Genomic DNA, 17,283 nt, shown 5'->3' on the forward strand with positions numbered 1-17,283 from the left:
GAGTTATTGCTGCTCTAGAAACAGGAAAAGATATATACAGGCCTGCTGCATAACACAAACATCATATTTTAAAAACAAAGGCGGGGCTGATGGCATGATGAGGGGGTGCTTATTGTACACGAGACAGAAAAGGTTGTAAACCTCTGGGTTTAAAGTTTTAAGGTTAGTGGATAACACTATCATAAACACATAAACCATCTGTTTTGCTCCATGAATGCAAGCTATTCTTTCCTACATATCAAAAGTAAAGTTTATTTAAAATATTAATGTACATTAATAAACTCGTGCACAGCTGAAGGATGACAGACCAAACAATGTAGTATTCAAAAAGCCAAATTAGCAAGGTTTGTGCTGACCCTGAAAATGTGCGTGTTGTAGACCTTCAAGGCAATCTCCTATTTACCATGGTTAGATGCTTTAATGCTCTGTGTTTATGCAGCTATGAGTGTGATGCGTCTTTAAGTCAGAAAATCCAGAGAGAGAGAGAGAGAGAGAGAGAGAGAGAGAGAGAGCAGTTGCACACACACACTGTGGGTGATACTTTGTGGTGGTGAGTGAGGGGGTTGCAGAGTTGTGAGAGATGAGAGTGGTGGGTACCAGAGGAAGGATGAGAGATACAGCAGCTCTGCAACCAGTGTTTGCTCCACTTTTCCTGAGAGCCTGTTCTCCATCTCCCCTTCTGCGTGAGTCATGGCAGTGATTTACTGTAGGTGAGTGCAGCATCAGCATCAGCATCAGCATCAGCATCAGGAGCAGCATCAGCATCAGGAGTGGTAGCAGCAGCGTTGGAGAAGCACATTTCTTGCTCTGTTTCCAGGTTAGTGTGTCCTCTCTGCAGCTTCTCGTCATGTTCTGTTTACACTGTGATTCCGTATCTGCCTCTCTGGTTTTTCAGCCAATGATAATAACTTCTAGAGACTTCTGGGTGCATGCACAGACTGAGATGGTCTGAAGGTTAGCAGATGATGAGAGGGAGATGAGTGCTTGAAGGACCTGGGGTGGGCATCAGTAATATCAGTGTATAAAATAAAGATGGTGCACACACATACTTTTCATTTGAATCACAGCTGAGGTTAGAAATCACACGTCAAACTTTGAATTTCTGCTGTAGGAAACCTTTGAACATTTTCTGTCTCAAGTGGATTTTTGGATGTGCGATGAGAGATTTGTGGCTCAGCCGTCCTGAGTGACAGCTGAGTTTTATCACAGCTTCCATCATGACTCAAGCTTGTAAACTGCAGCATAGCATGTGACACAAATCCGCCGTCCCCCTCCACCACCGGGGGAATAACCTTCCTTCATCTCGTGGCTAGATTAAAGTGATTTACTGAAGCTTCTCAGAGTGTGTTTGTGTGTGGTTTGACCTATAATACAATCTAATGGCTTTGTGCATTTTCACTGGGGACGCAGTTGGTCAGATACATCAAGTTATAATACAACAGTTATTTATTTTATTTTCATCAAAACTATCAGTGGCATAGATGGACTTAATGAGTTCCTTTAAAAAACAATGTTCCTTTTTTCTGTGATGGATTATTTAGGAGTTTGTGAATAGACAAACTATTGAATCCATTGCACCAGTAATACACCTTCATACCTTTTGTTTACATGCATTTTGATTTGAAGTCTTTAAAATTTCACATCTCTGTCTCCTCTTCTATTCCTGCTGTAAATCAGCCAATCAATAGAAGAAAAAGGCTTTTACCTCTATTGACCTTTTTTATGGAATTACAAAGTCCTCTTGGTGCATTTTAATGATTCATTTTGGGGACCTGTCTGAGAGATTTAGAAATCTTAATCACCAACTCTGTCCATACCTGTCAGGTATTTAGCTGTGAAACTCCTGTATTTTACCCTCTTTCCTGCCATCTTCCTGTATTAGAATTTTCCCGTAAATATCCCGTATTTTAATGTAGTAATAATTAAAAGATGCCTTACTAAACTGAACGCCATCACTAGCTTTGTGAGAACAGTCACCTGAAATGTCCTGAGTGGAAGTTCTCTCGAGAACAAACCCAGAAACAACTCAGAACAGAGATGATGAATGAAGACGTTCTGGTGATTAAAAACAAAGAACTGGTGTAAATACTGTAAAATATAACATAGAGTTTATCTTCATAAAGACCATCAGGATGTGACACAGTTACACGTTCTGTTAGATTAATAACTGATATTTTAACGTCTACCACAGCAGAAGGAACCACGTAAGTCACCATGAAAAATCATCCAATCACAAGCTCCACAAATATACACTGTTTATAAAGTGTTAAATAATGTAAAGTCTGTAATAAATGTGTTTAATAAGTCATTAGTAAATACCAGAGAACCACATGAGTGAGTATGAGAAATTATAATAAAATATGTAATAAAATAAAATGTTAATGTCTAACTTAAAGACAAACAATGTGAAATTAACAGTAAATATACAACATGTTGACTTGTATATAAACTGTAATTATATTAAATAAACACATGATTCATATACACATTTATATTTTTATTTAGGCTGTTTTATAATTTAGGAATTTGGGCTGGGCGATATTTCAAGATTCAAGATGTATCAAGTTTTCTATTTTGGCGATATATAGAAAACTATAATATAGCTTATTATGTGACGGATGGTAGTGGGCGACAGAAAATGTCATTTCAAATCTTTGTTTATTCATCTGAAGAAAACAGCAACGAGATCAACGACTATACAGAGAAACAAAGATAACATATTAAGATCTCACTTCAAAGCACTATTAGCTTTACTTCATGTACTTACTGTATATTACTACTTTTATAGCTTTAACCTTCACAGTAGCTCAAGCTATTTTTTTACAGTATATTCAGCAAACTTCAATGTATTGGCAGCAGATTTTAAGATAAAACCAAGCATTTGTTTTCACACAGTGTTAAAAATCCCCCAAAATAATTTGTTACAAAATCAAGGAAATTTAGGGTTAAAATCCTGAAGGGATTGATTTTTGTCGCCTGATCCTTGGATGTTGTTAATGCCTTGTATAGAATTAATTTGTGGAAGTGTAAACTTCCTCATATATAGGGACAATAATGTTGTTCTGCTTCAGTTCCCACTGGTTGAACATGAGTTTAATGTCCACATGTACAGTATGTGAGGTTACCCTGAGTCATTATATTGATCATTATGTTTTATGAAAGACTGTCTCTGTGGTCCAAAAAATGTTGGGGTGATTTTAAATGATTTTTATCATCGTACAGTGACGTTAGCCACATTCCCCCATTTATGTGTCTTGTAGACAGCAGATAATGTAATGATTATACAATGTGTTGAATTGTAAATATTCAGCCTTCAGCTTCTGGCATTTGTTATTTGAGCAAAATGCTTTCATTTCACTGAGTCAAAACATGGACAAATGAACCTAAAGCTGCAAAGTCTCATATTCATAAAACTTCACAAACTTTTTGTCAAATTGGTCTAAAATAACCTTGCCAGCTAAAAACGTGTGGGCACTCCTCCTCCAATCAATATTTTCAGCTCTCACCAAAGTTTCATTTACCAGCTGACAAAGCTTTGTGTCTGAAAAATACACAAAAAGAATCTTCTTCAGATTTCAAGTCAGGAAGGAAAGTCCTGTTCGACACAGAAACAATAGTGCTTTGTTTCTCTCAGTGGTCTGTATCTTTTTCACTTTTCTCTTTAATGTAATAAGTGTGAAAAATATGGATGGTGGGTGGACTGCTGACTTTTAAGCAAGCGAGAAACATCTACACGGCCATCTGCTTGCACCAGTTTTCTTTTAATCAAGGCTGCAGCCTCGCAAGAACCCGTCTCTCTCACTTCTGTCATTGAGCATCTTGCACTGAGCAGGAACAGAAAACACAGCATTACACGTTAGACACTGGGAACACTAGTGCTTAATGTGACTTATTCTTCTGTCAGGATTTTAATGTTGTTTTATTAAAACCATGAAATGCTTTATACAGAAACTGAAAGTATTTTTAAGAAATCCCTAAATATGAGTAAACTGCTTGTTTAGTGAGTGTGTATATCAGACGTGTCAAAGACCAACCCAATCATCCAACAGTAACTTCTGTGAGTACCAATAGTAAACCTCCGCCAGATATTAGCATTTATCAGTGATCATGGTACTATGATGACCATCACTTTAAAGGCTAGGAAGACATTTCTATTCACATTAATAATGATACAGTAGGTACAAATATGTCAGCACTGACTGTTTTTTGGTATCCGATCTGAATGAAACTCAGCGAGTGATTGAGGAACAAATCCAACATAACTGAGTCAAATTTCATAAAGATTGGTCAATTTCCAATCGAGATGTGAATTTTTGAAACTGATCCAGAATCTGTATATTATCTGGATACCCTTCAACATGTAATGGAATCTTCCATGACATCAGATCTATCTTTGGTTAAAAATGTGTTTAAATCTGTTCTTTTGACATAATCCTGAATAAACGCTGGTAGAAATATTGCCTTCTTGGTGGAGGTATTAACACGTCTGCCATACTTCAGTGTCAGATGATTGAAACTATTTGTGGGGAAATCATATTTTAAAATATAGGCAATTAGGAGAGAATTGTGTCATTTGGACATAAATAAATTCATAAATGCTTCCACAGACCCTCTGCACATGGTTGGGGTTGATGGTTGGAAGCTCTTCTCCAATTAGTACCTAACCCTGGATCAATGGGTTCAGAAATACTGACCCTGTCTCAACTACAATTGAATAAGCCATTAGGAAAAAAGTTGTATGAATGTCAAAATAGAAGTGCTGGTGCTGCTGTGGTGACTAATGAGTGTTTTCTGACTGAGTGCTGAACCATTTGAATAACTGAAAGCTTTGTTTGTGAATGTCTGGTGTTCAGTCCTCTCACTAATGGACAAACAGTTGATTGTGTGGGTGGAAATACATTAGTTCTCTTATTTAAATAATAAACTTAACCATCTTATAAGAGCTTGATTTCCGTTGTCTCGTCAGGCGGTCTGGTTGGGTCTTTCTAAGGATCCATGCTGGTCTGAAGACAGAGCACCACCTGGAGTGCATCAGCAGCAGGTAAGTGTGTACACTGTGACATTTAGATTCTCATTACTTTTCATGTGCACATTTCCTGGCTCTGTTTGCACATGAGCTGTAATCACAGGTTTTTAATTGTTAGCACTCAGAACACCACTGCTTGAAAAATATCATAACACTGTTGCACTGTGTGTGAGATATCTGGATGAGAATGTAAATTATGATCATCTGTGCTGTCACCATTTTTTATTTTGTGCAATTAAGAAATAAAATATTATATATATATCTATAAAATATTGATTAAAAAAAGATAAACATGAAACGAAAAGTCAAATAAATAATATCATGATTTTATTGCTGTGGATACAAAGTCATTTAAGAATAAAACTAAACCACATTTACAGCCAAGAGCTGAGCTGGAGCCTCGCCCATAAAGAAAAACAGTGACATTTCTCTGAGATGTTCAAATGTATTGACCATTAACTGGCAGACACAGTTTTATTTTCAGTCTGTTTCTCTGCTGATTTATTGAGGCACGTTGTCACACTGACTTTCAGGGTCTTTCCAACAAAGATCAACCATAATAAGGACTTATCTTGAGTCCTCAAAGGAAATCCCTTCTCTACAAACATCATCACAGTATCTTCAGATGTAATTCTTCTATATTTCTTACCATAATGTGGGAGCTTTTACTTCTTTGATATCTTCTTCTCCTAGGCCTAATACTTGCTAAGTTTTTTAAAGAATAGAACATATATTTTCTCATCTTGTGTCTTTAACTCATATCAATGCTTTAGTACCAAGTCATTTTTATACAATTGTGCAGCCGAAAGTAGTCGAGACAATACTTAATGTCTGAAAGTAAATTTACTAATTATTTATATGCTTTGACCAAACTGCACTACTACTTACAGTTTGAGAAAACCTTTGTGCTGTTGTTGTTGTTTTGTGTTTAAACTGCTTTTATGCCACATGTATGTGAAAATGTGGCTTTAATGTTGTGTTTCAGAACCATTTTTTTTTTTTATTGGAGCTTTACATTCAGTATGCTGTTTGCATAGATCAATGGAGACATTCCTAATCCATTAAAAAATAATAATGATCCACCAATATCTGATGACAGATACCTGTCAATCATTCTCATGACACATGTCTTCTGATGTTACACGCTGCGTGACTGTATAATCCATCAATTTAAACCTTATTACACCTTAGAATCCCTACAGCCACAGCTAGCAGTTTATTTCATCATTTATCCTACATTTATTTTCAGCATAGTTGGATTAAAGCCAGCTAAGTGTTATTCTCTTCAAATGGCACCGCATGTCTAGAGCCAGAAACGCCCGTGTGCTTTGTATGCCTTTCTGAACGAGTATTTTACACATAAAGCAGCAAAAAGGGTTGTTTTTCACCTTGTTGCCTTGTTGCTTTTTATTATTTTTTCAGTCCTCTTAATGGAAAACAACTTCATTGAGCAGCAGAGATAATGTGTTTCTTCTTAATGTTTATTGATTTCCGTGTGCTTGTAAAGTTATAGTCAGTGGAGTGAAACAGTGGCAGAATAACTATGATTGGTCTGTTTGTGTGTGGTAAAAAAATAAGGGTCATCAGGAAGTCCGTGGGTGGAGCCACAGACTCAGATTATAACCTGGAAGCTTGTTAAATGTAAGGTGAAATGTAATCTACCAAAACCAGTTAATCTGGAACCTGCTTTTTCTGTTTCCATTTCTATATTTTTCTGCACTGAGCAATCATGAATAAAAATAGACCTCTTACAAATCCCATTTATTCTGTATGTTAATATTACCTCTGAGTAGAGGAAATCCCAAATAACATTAGTGAGGTCAAGTTTAACTAACATGTACCAGTCAGAGGTGTAAAGAGTACTGCTATATCCTACTCAAGTAGAAGTACTGTTACTTGAATGACATTGTACAAGTACAAGTAAAAGTATCTCAATTAAATAGTACTCATTTTATTTATTTTCCACAAAGGCATCTGTATAAAGTAAAAGGTTTGTCAAAATGTATAATTCTCTTTAAGGGTTAGGGTTACCCTAATTAATTAATTCTCAGGTTCTAATTATAAATACATTTATGATCTCTAAAAGTGGGAAAATAATCTCCATTCAATGATGTTTTGGCGTTGTGCATTACGTTTATTCTGATTGGTCGGCTATGATGTGATGCATTTAATTGTTGTCTGGTTATTTCATTTTTTGTAGTTTCACAATTTCTGTTGATCATTTTAAAACAAAAAAATAAAAATTTAGTCAGTAACTGTTGGATGTAGAATTGTAATAAATTGCCTTACTTCTTTTAAAATGTACTTAAGTACAAGTAAAATGACTGATTTATAAATATACTCCAAAAGGTACACAGTAATGTGAATACTTGTAATCCATTACTTTCACATCTGCCAGCAGTAATGGATTTCAAACATGAGGTAACTGACATTGTAGAATTAATTTGATTTGTTTTACCCATAAAATACTATCCAAAAGGCAGATTTTCTGTCACTTTACAATGTTGAAATCTTTAGATTTAGCATGCTTTAAACAGTGAAATAACAGTGGCTACACTTGAGTGAATCACTGTGTTTTTAATGTTGAGTTCTTTGGCCTGAAGATAAAAATAGTGACAGACTTAATACAGTTACTGTTAGAACAGGACCAATCAGTGTTGACTATTGGCTAGAATACGTTTCAGAACAGTTTAGAACCCTCAGGGTGCAAATGCACTGACAATTATTTGGTTAGCATGGAAGGGCTGGATGGGTTGGATGAGGTTGGATGAGGTCGGTCAGAGCACAGCAGTTGGCATGCATATGCAACCAATGAATACTTATTTAAAACAGAGTAAAAGGCATCATCATTTGTAACTCTAGCTATTAAAAATTAAACATCCTAATATTTTCTCTTGGAAACCATTTGTTTCTCGTCCCTATAAACCAGTAAAATGGTAAAGTGTTGAGACTTTTTCTTATAAATTACAACATTTCCAGCCTCATCTGTTTAACTCTCCTCTGAAAGTCGAGGAGATCTTTTATCTTCGTGGAGAGTTCAGGGTCAAGAGAAAACACACCTTCAGCTAAGTGTGTTGTCGTTGTCGGGCTCTTAAATTCATCTGTATTTCAAAGGCGTTTGATTCACATCCTTCTACTATTTTTGACAACTCAGAAGTGGAAGGCCTGCAGCAGTCCCGCAAGGCTTAATTATCCTTCTGACTGATTACAGCTGGGTAAGAGGAGAGCTCGGCTGGGACGGGAACGGGATCCACAGTAGGGGAGGGGGAGGATTAATGTAGATTGTGTGATATCACCTGGTCTCAGATCAAAAGCCTGTGTTGGCAGGCGCAGCACAAAATCCTCTTGGTTTCTCTAAATTTGGGCCCAAATCCTCTGATACTGTAATGCTCAGTGGGCAAAGCAGAAGAACACTGAACAATTTGTTTCCAATGTGAGCAAATCAGTCATTGGATGAATAATAAAAACCTGAGGCTGTTATTTACAATGAAGGTGGGGGTATGGACTGACCTCAAGTGTTTTCAAATTGCTTTAATACTTTTTCTTTTTTTAATGAACGCCACCAATGATTTGGATAAATTTAAGCAACTCCAAACAGTCTATCAACCTACTTACTTTTATATGAAAATGATATGCAATCCATCCCATGAATGCACTTTAGATGATGAATCTAAAGCTGAATAATAACATTTTGACTACAGCTCAGTCTTCAACACGGTCATTCCCCACATGCTCACCCATAAACTGTTTTCCCTCGGACTTCAAGGCAAGGCACATTAATTTGTATAGTGCATTTCATACACAAGGCAACTCAATGTGCTTTACATGATCAAAAAGTGCAACAGACAACAGCTTAAAATAAATACGAACATTAGTCATTAACAAAACATTAAAATCATCAGTAAAAACATGTAAAATCATCAACAAACACATGACATCATCATCATGACCATAAATCTCTCTCATTCATACACAGTAGAGAAAAAAAGTTCCTTTAACTTTGATTTAAAAATGTTCACATGTGATGCTGACTTCAGCTCTGCTGCAGTTTGTTCCACTTCTTTGCAGCATAACAACTAAACACAGCATCACCATGGTTACTGTGAGCTCTGGGCTCCACTATCTGACCTGTGTCCATAGATCTCAGAGACCTGCTGGGTTCATACCTGACTAACATCTCATCTTTTTTATTGAAATATACAGAAAATTCATTACATTTTCCAGCTGACAGTAATTCAGGGGCTATCTGATCTGGGGGGGTTGTGAGCTTTTCAATTACAGAAAACAACGTGCGAGAGTTGTTGACATTTTTAGCAATAATTTCAGTAAAGTATTGCTGCCTTGCTTTGAACAAGCCATCATTGAATTTTCGCAGACTTATTTTGTATAGTTCTAGATGAATTTGGAGTTTTGTTGATCTCCATTTACGCTCAGCTCTTCTACAGTCAGATTTCAATTTCTGCATTATCTCAGTCCTCCTCCAAGGTGTTTTCTGTGTGTTTGGTTTTCTCTTAGTTTTGATTGGAGCCACCACATCTATGACATCACAGACTTTTGTATTAAACTCATCCAGAAGATCATCAACTGTCTCACCACTCAATGTTGGTGTCATTGCTATGGTTTCCATAAACTGTGCACGTGTTGTCATATTATGTACCTTTTCTTTAAACACACATAACTAGATGTTACAGTCTCTAGGTCAAAAAAGACACAGAAATGATCAGATAGAGCTAAGTCTCTTACATCAACAGCAGAGATATCAACACCTTTAGAGATAACCAGATCCAAAGTGTGACCTTGAGTGTGTGTCGGACCAGTCACATGTTGTGTAAGACCAAAAGTATCCATTAAATCATACAGTTCTTTGGCAGTATTGTCCATGTTATTGTCTACATGAATATTTAAGTCACCTGTTATTATTAAAAAGTTGTATTCAGTGCATACAACTGACAGCAGTTCAGCAAACTCATCCATGAATTCTCCAGAATATTTTGGGGGTCTATAAACGACTAAAAACAGAACTCTTGAATCACCCTTCAGTAAGAATGACATATATTCAAAGGAGATAAAATCACCAAATGTATTTTCTCTGCACTGAAATATTGATTTAAAGATGGCAGCAACTCCACCACCTTTCCTTCAAGTACGACACTTAGGTTGTTGCTTTGGCCTACCATGTCGCTTCTGTTTTCCTGAAGCACTTTCAGTCTTCACATTTCCAGAAGGTTGTGTGTTGACCTCATTAGAGCAGATCCTTGGTCATTCAGCAGTGGGACGAATCGATTACCCAGTTCTACATGAAACTGGGTTTGTGACTTGGTGATACTCCTGCCTTTAGCAGATGTCCACTTTTGTGCCTGGGCAGACAAGGAAGTTGATGTTGAGGCTACAGTCTGAGAAGTCAGTGCAGGCCAGTCCGTCTCATTATTGATATCAGGACCATTTGCTCGGCCCGTTAGCCTTTGAAGTGGATATGACTTTTTCTTAGGCTTAGCTCCCAGAGTATTCCAGGGAGGACTCACACCTGTTGGCTTATCAACGGGAACAGGATCCTCCTTAGCTCTGATAGCCTTGTTAGCTCAAGCTGGTAGCGAGTTATCTTTATCCACTCCGCTGTTTTGAAACAGTGGCACAGTCGTATCATTATCATATCCACAGTGTCCGTTAACCTCAATATTTACTTGTATTCCTCGCACTGTAGTCTCCAGTTCAGTAATCTTTTGGAGAAGACTGCTGTATTCTGTTGTGGAAAGAGCCATTCTTCTGCTAGTTAGCTTGCTACTTGTAGCTAGCTAGCTATTTAGCTTTCCAGTTGAGCCAATAAATAAAAAAGGAGTAGATGATTACCTCACAGCAAAAGTCAGATGGTAAATGATAGTTTTTATTGTTGAAGTATCGTATCCTTTCTCAGAAGAAAAAGTTCTTGTTTAGTAAATAATTTCCTCTGTGAGCTCCGCTCTGCTCTTTAGCTGCTGCTCAGCTCAGCTGGCGGAAGAAGCAGCTGAGCTACTACTGAGCTTCACTCCACCCTCTGTGATTGGCTGCTGGACTTTTTGACTGACAGGCCTCAGTCTGTCAGGATTGGGAAGAGGACCTCAGCCAGCATCCACACTAATGTTGGCACCCCACAGGGCTGTGTTCTCTGCCCTGTCCTCTACACCCTGTTCACCCACGACTGTGTCGCTTCCCACAAGGAAAACACCATCCTGAAGTTTGCAGACAACACCGTAGTGATAGGATGTATCACTGGCGGAGACGAAGCCGCCTACAGGAGGGAGGGGCCAGTCTGATGACACGGTGTGAGGAGAACAACCTCACCCTCAACATAGACAAGACCAAGGAGATGATAGTCTGTTCATACTTCTACCCTCAGGACGGAGGTACAGAAGTGTGAAATGCAGGACCACCAGACTGAGGAACCTCTTTTTTCCTTCTGCTATCAGACTCCTCAACAGCCAATAGAAGCTGGATATATTTCACTATGCACACTTTATATTTTACTTCTCTACCTTGTACATATTTATATTTATTGTTAATATACTTTTCTTTTTATTTGTCTTTTTTTGTTTTGTTTTTGTTTTTTGTGGCAACCAGTGTGGTGAGCAAAATAGAAATGTCATTGTGCAGGGAATCATGTTTCTTTATTGTGCACATGATAATAAACACTTGAATCTTTGTAACTAATTTTTGTCAGAATTGTCTTTGGGGTCATTTATATCAACTTTAGCCTCAAACACACTAAATACAGTATGTGTGCATCGCCATTTTGGAGATTTCAGCCAATCAACGTTCACATACCTTTCGTATCTGGTGAAAAAGCATTTCAATAGAAAGTTTTAGCGCTTAGCTATGTCACGTGTCAATCTACTTCCTTGGACGTTATGATATTGTTTCTAAGGAGATCAGAAAGATATTGCGCTTTGAAAATACTCGTCAGTGCAGCATTTGGATGGTTCAGCCATTTAACAACAGATCTACACATGATGTCCAACTGAACAAGGAAAACACCTTAAAACGGGGAACTTTATGCTACAATTGGAACCATCAGAATCCTTTGACCTCATTAAACTTCTGTGTAATCACTACGCCACAGTTGATCAACCATGTTGCCCTCCATTAATGTGCATTGTATGTGCTTTTTATTACAAATGTAGCTTCCAAACAGCCTCTCATTCCTACTTGTAAAGGTTACAGATGATAGTGTTTCAGTTGAGCTGTCTTTGTCGATTGGGTTGAGTATCCTTTTAAAAATCCATGTCAACAACTATAAATTGGAACTTTCTTCTGCTTCTATTCGATAAAGTGCATCATTACTAAACTGAGCCTCATTTCATTTGTACAAGAATATTTTGAAAAGAAATGAGGAGTGAATTGGTTTCAGACAGATGGGAAGGACTTTTTACTAGTAAAGACAAGATAATAATAATGTGACTTGGACGTTATGTAAGCTGGTAACAGCGCAGTTTGTCTGAAAATACCTTTTACTTTTTTTTCTTAATGCTGTACCTTTGAAGTCATTTAAAGTCTGAAAGTGCAGTGCTGCACAAAAGAAGCGGACGTAATAATAGCCTTATTAAAGTGATCCACTAAAGCCACTCAGTGCTCTGAGCCTCCAAGCACACCATAACCCATTTTCATGAAAGTAAGCAGCGCCTACAAACTCAGAGGTTTAACAAATACACGCAACAGAGGTAAATTCCAAATTAAATAGTGCACTCATCAAAGCTGTCGGCACATTTGTGTTTGAATCTCTAAGCTCTAGTTTAGAGCTTAGAGATTCTACTTTGCTATTCTACTTAAGAATCTAAAAATGAGTTCTAATAGACGTTGTGACCTGTATTCCACTCTCCTCTAAAACACTAACCTGAACTCACTAACCCATGTATGAGGAATGTAATTGGCATTTCCAGGGATGATGGAGGGAAACATCAAGTGGACGTGTCAAATCTCCAGCACATGTCAAGCTCTATAAATGTCAGTGACTCAGACCTTCAGTTTCCTTAATAAGGCAGGATATGCACGTCAGTCACAAAAACTGCAACAACTCATTTAGCAAATTCTGGAGAGGATTTCATCACTATGGCTTCACCATGAATGTGTTCATTATCATTTACTTTCAGCTCATTTATCTACTATTGTTCGCAATTTTGCAATTGTGTTTTAAAGGTTAAATTATGAATTAAGAAAAACAACCAAAACGAGCTATTGCAGATTGGAAATCGTTCAGGTCACGATCGAGGCTCTGTGGGTGGTTATTGTGTTCGATCATTGAATTAGTTGTCTTTCATAAGTTGTATGTACTTAAAACTTAAAGAATAACTAAACCCCTGCTTTCTCCTGACCTGCCACTAGGAGGGAAATTCAAAAAAATGTCTTGATTGTGGGCGGGGCTTCTGGAGCAGTTAAGACACGCCCACTCTATCCTATAAAATCTCCAATGAACAATCTATGCTATGCTAACTAGCTACTCATTACTCACTATAGCTCTCTATTCACTCTTCTCTCACCACACATTGTAGAGCCCACAGGTGATAGTTTTATAAAAGGGGCGGGGCTAACAGTGCTGGTCTGTGATGCAAGATGGTCCCAAAACATCACAGCAAAAATCAATTGTAATATCCTGGTTTCAACCCATAGAGGGCAGTCACTGACCTTTTATGACTAAATACAGGATCAATAAACAGCACTACTTCATACCCACATATATTTGTATTCAGCAGAAAAAAGTGGTTTTGGGGTTTAGTTACTCTTGAATCTTACTGATTAAGGCAAGGCAAATTTATTTGTATAGCGCATTACATACACAAGGCAACTTAATGTGCTTTACATGATAAAACATTCAACAGTTTAAAATCAATAAGAACATTTAAAATCAACACACACATTACATCAACAATGAAAGAATGAAACAATGCAGGTATATCTCTGTTATATGTCCACAGGGTACTGTTTCCCTGTTTAGTGGTACATCATACATTTGAGCATTGATAAACATCTTGATGTTGGTGGAGACATTAGTCTATCTATTGCTTCCATTCTGACTGCACTCACTTCATTCAACCAATCACCTGACATCCTTTGGTCAGATTCAACATTCTTGGCTGCCAAAAATCAAACAGTTACTTGTGGTGCAGACGGCTATGGAAAATATACAAAGACAATCAAAGCTGACTGAAAATAAAACAGCAATATACTTTTTTAATAAATATTCACACACACAAATCTTAAGAAAAAGTTACTTGGATAGAGTTGATTTTTTTTATTTTTTGGAATATCAATACCATCGCTACTAAGAGGCTGCATTGTCACTCTTGAACCATTAAAATAAACAAATAGAAACATAACTTGTATAATTTTTTTTATATTTAAACAGAAGTGTTTCACATGAAACTTTGTATAATGTTTCATAGGAGCAGAGCCATATAAATTGGTAAAAGCAGTCAAGTGGGGCTAATTTATCCTTTGCTTTCTGACCTTCTACATCTCAGCAATAGGAAAAGGTTATTTGATCCAGATCAATATCATTACCAATATCTTGATCTCCATGACTGTTCTGAACTGGCCCAGATACCACTGACACTCAGAGGTTGACTAAGATCAACAGATGCTAAATATGAGCAGAGTAGATCAAAACGCTCTGTCTCATTTAAGCTTTGGATGAGTTTCATATTTATCATCATTTGCATGTATAATTAAAAAATGATTTGTTATGTTTCTGTGGACTTTGAAACTGATTTGATCTCATCATTTATTTGTAAAGGAAAAGAGAAGTAGATATTTTGAATCTAATTAAACATCAGAAGTGCAAAGATCCATAAATGTTTCTATTAAAAACCAAGGTTGGGATATGAGAAGGATTGATTTTAGAAACAATTTAAGAACAATCATCAATACGGAGAACTGTAGTCTCTGTGGTCCGTGAGTCAGAAATCAGTTTAATTCCCGTTGGCTTTTCAATTTCAATCAGTCTTATTCACAGATTATAAAATAATGTCTTAGAGAAGAAGAAAAGTCACAAAGCAAACATGCTAATGGTTCACTCTGAACTGAGTCCTCAGTAGAACATTAGCATTATGTGGTAATGCTGATACCATGTGGATGGTTAACTGAACGACTTCTATTTTCATTATTTACATTAACCAGCAGCTCATTTTCTACAACAAACCTGTGTGAAAGCGCTATGCAGGCATCACTACGCAAACGTTTTGCAACTATTCTGATCTTTTAGTTTAGATTTTATTGTCCAATTCTTTTGTTTCTCAAGACTTATATTTTAACCTATATATAAACCTTTTTTTTTTTTTGGATCCTACACATTTTATGTGATTTCTTCCACTCCAGTCCAACGCACTCCACTGGCATTGAATCCCAAACAATCCAATTAGATTTAATTCAGGCAATTTGTCACAGCGGATGACAAGTCTGTGTGTGAAGCTTTCACACATGTAAAGGCGAGTTTTGTTACTGTGAAGCTGTGCTTCCTGGTGCTTTTAACATCATCATGATTAGAGGGCCTCATGGTGACAGTTAGACCGCGCTGCAGGCAGACGTGTTCTCAAAAGTGAGATGGGAAAATGTCAGATTTAATGAGATACAATAAAGAAAACATTGAAATTTGGACATCACAGCTCAGACTAGTGTACATGCTGTTTGAGAATTACTTTTTCTATTAGGCTTATGCAATTGTATTGCAACAGAAAATGAAAAAAATAAAAAATGATAAAAATCCTAAAAAATGTTTTTTAAAGCAAGGCTGTGGTAAAGAACATTTATTTAAACTATTAAACATGAATTTGATGTTTTATTCACATCTTTAAAACAAAGGCACAAAATGCAAACCTCTGTCGAGAGCCTATAAACAGACAGTTATCTGGATCATCATCACATGGCACCATCATCATTCAAACTACTAATACAGTAGATACAAATGTATGGGCGCCCCCATTTTTTTTCACAATATCTTGATAAAACGTGCAATCTGGATCCAATCTGGATTGCTTAATTACAAACCAAGAATTGAATTTTTGAAATTTTGTCAATGATGATATATGATATATGCCCAAGGTACAATTACTGATAAATACTACGTCTCATTGACGATGCACCACCCCCATGTACATTTACATTCTTAAGGTAGGAAATTGTAACAATAATCATCTAAATACTGAAAAACATGAGGACAACCAAACTAGTGATGAAAGAGTCCGAGATCCCAAAAGGATCAATTGTTTGTTAAATGAACACCAAAGAAAATCTCCTGGTTGATCCCCATGCTATACTTCCTCTTTCCTTTCTACATTCCTGGCAGTAAACTGAGAAATTGTCTGTAGCTCTGCCCTCTTTAACCACATTTACATTGGATCACTGATTACGCTACTGTTTAAATTAAATTAATATCCAATCACTTTCATAGGGTAACAAAAGTTGCCTTTCTTTCCCTAATTTACACCCAGCACATTGATAATCCCAAATCATAGCCACATGCCATGTAGAAACCAGATAAGTGCTGCAATAATGACCCTCTCTGTTGGAATGATTACAACTTTGTGCAGTTGTCTCATTTGTTTAAGGAAATTAAGTTATATCTTTGAGCTCCCGTTTAAACTCTTAAAGTGATAAACAGGTCTAAAGCAGATTAATAAAACAAATATATCAGCTTTTAGCTGTCAAACACATAGAAATGTGTAGATCTTGGAAATACCGTCAGGCCTGAACCAGAGCTGCCAAGCCTCACGCTTTGAGTGTGACAGTCACGCAATTTGACGCGTTCGCACACCACACGCCACACATGACATTTCTCACGCATATATTTTCCCATTCAATACTTATATTTTTTTCATGATAATGAACTTTGGTCCTCACAGCTTGCCGTAGCTCGAGTAACTCTGATTGACTGACTAAGATAACCAATCCCAGACCAATCCATGTCTCCTTGTGCCTAAATCTAACCAACCATGGCAGGCATCACGCAATAATAAACCAATCAGAAGCAACATAAGGCGGGTCCAACGACACCTCACACAACATGCACCGACTCGTTGCCATGCTTTCAGAAAGAAAGTGTGTCTAGTGGACAGACGCCGTCTGAGATGGTATGTAACTACCCTCACTGTTTATATTGCTGTGCGTGCGTGTGTGTGCGTGTGTGTGTGTGTGTGTGTTACCTTGTCTTAAATTATTTTTATTCCTTTTTTCTTAGTGAATTGGTTTGTTTTATTGATAAAATGTCTTGTCTAAATGATTTGAATGTTTTTTAC

At 37.0% G+C, this 17,283-nt stretch overlaps 1 protein-coding gene across 1 annotated transcript in view; it reads left to right on the forward strand.

Moving 5' to 3' along the window:
* Positions 1-562: 562 nt before the first annotated feature.
* LOC114465317 (alpha-1,3-mannosyl-glycoprotein 4-beta-N-acetylglucosaminyltransferase C-like) overlaps positions 563-17,283 on the forward strand; it is a 37,440-nt gene continuing 20,719 nt past the window's right edge. Inside the window, exons 1-2 of the mRNA XM_028450245.1 lie at positions 563-817; positions 4,967-5,041. The gene's annotated coding sequence lies outside the window, so the exon portion shown is untranslated. The remainder of the gene's footprint in view (positions 818-4,966; positions 5,042-17,283) is intronic.

Source organism: Gouania willdenowi, chromosome 6 (assembly GCF_900634775.1).
Source record: "Gouania willdenowi chromosome 6, fGouWil2.1, whole genome shotgun sequence".
Classification (NCBI taxonomy): domain Eukaryota; kingdom Metazoa; phylum Chordata; class Actinopteri; order Blenniiformes; family Gobiesocidae; genus Gouania; species Gouania willdenowi.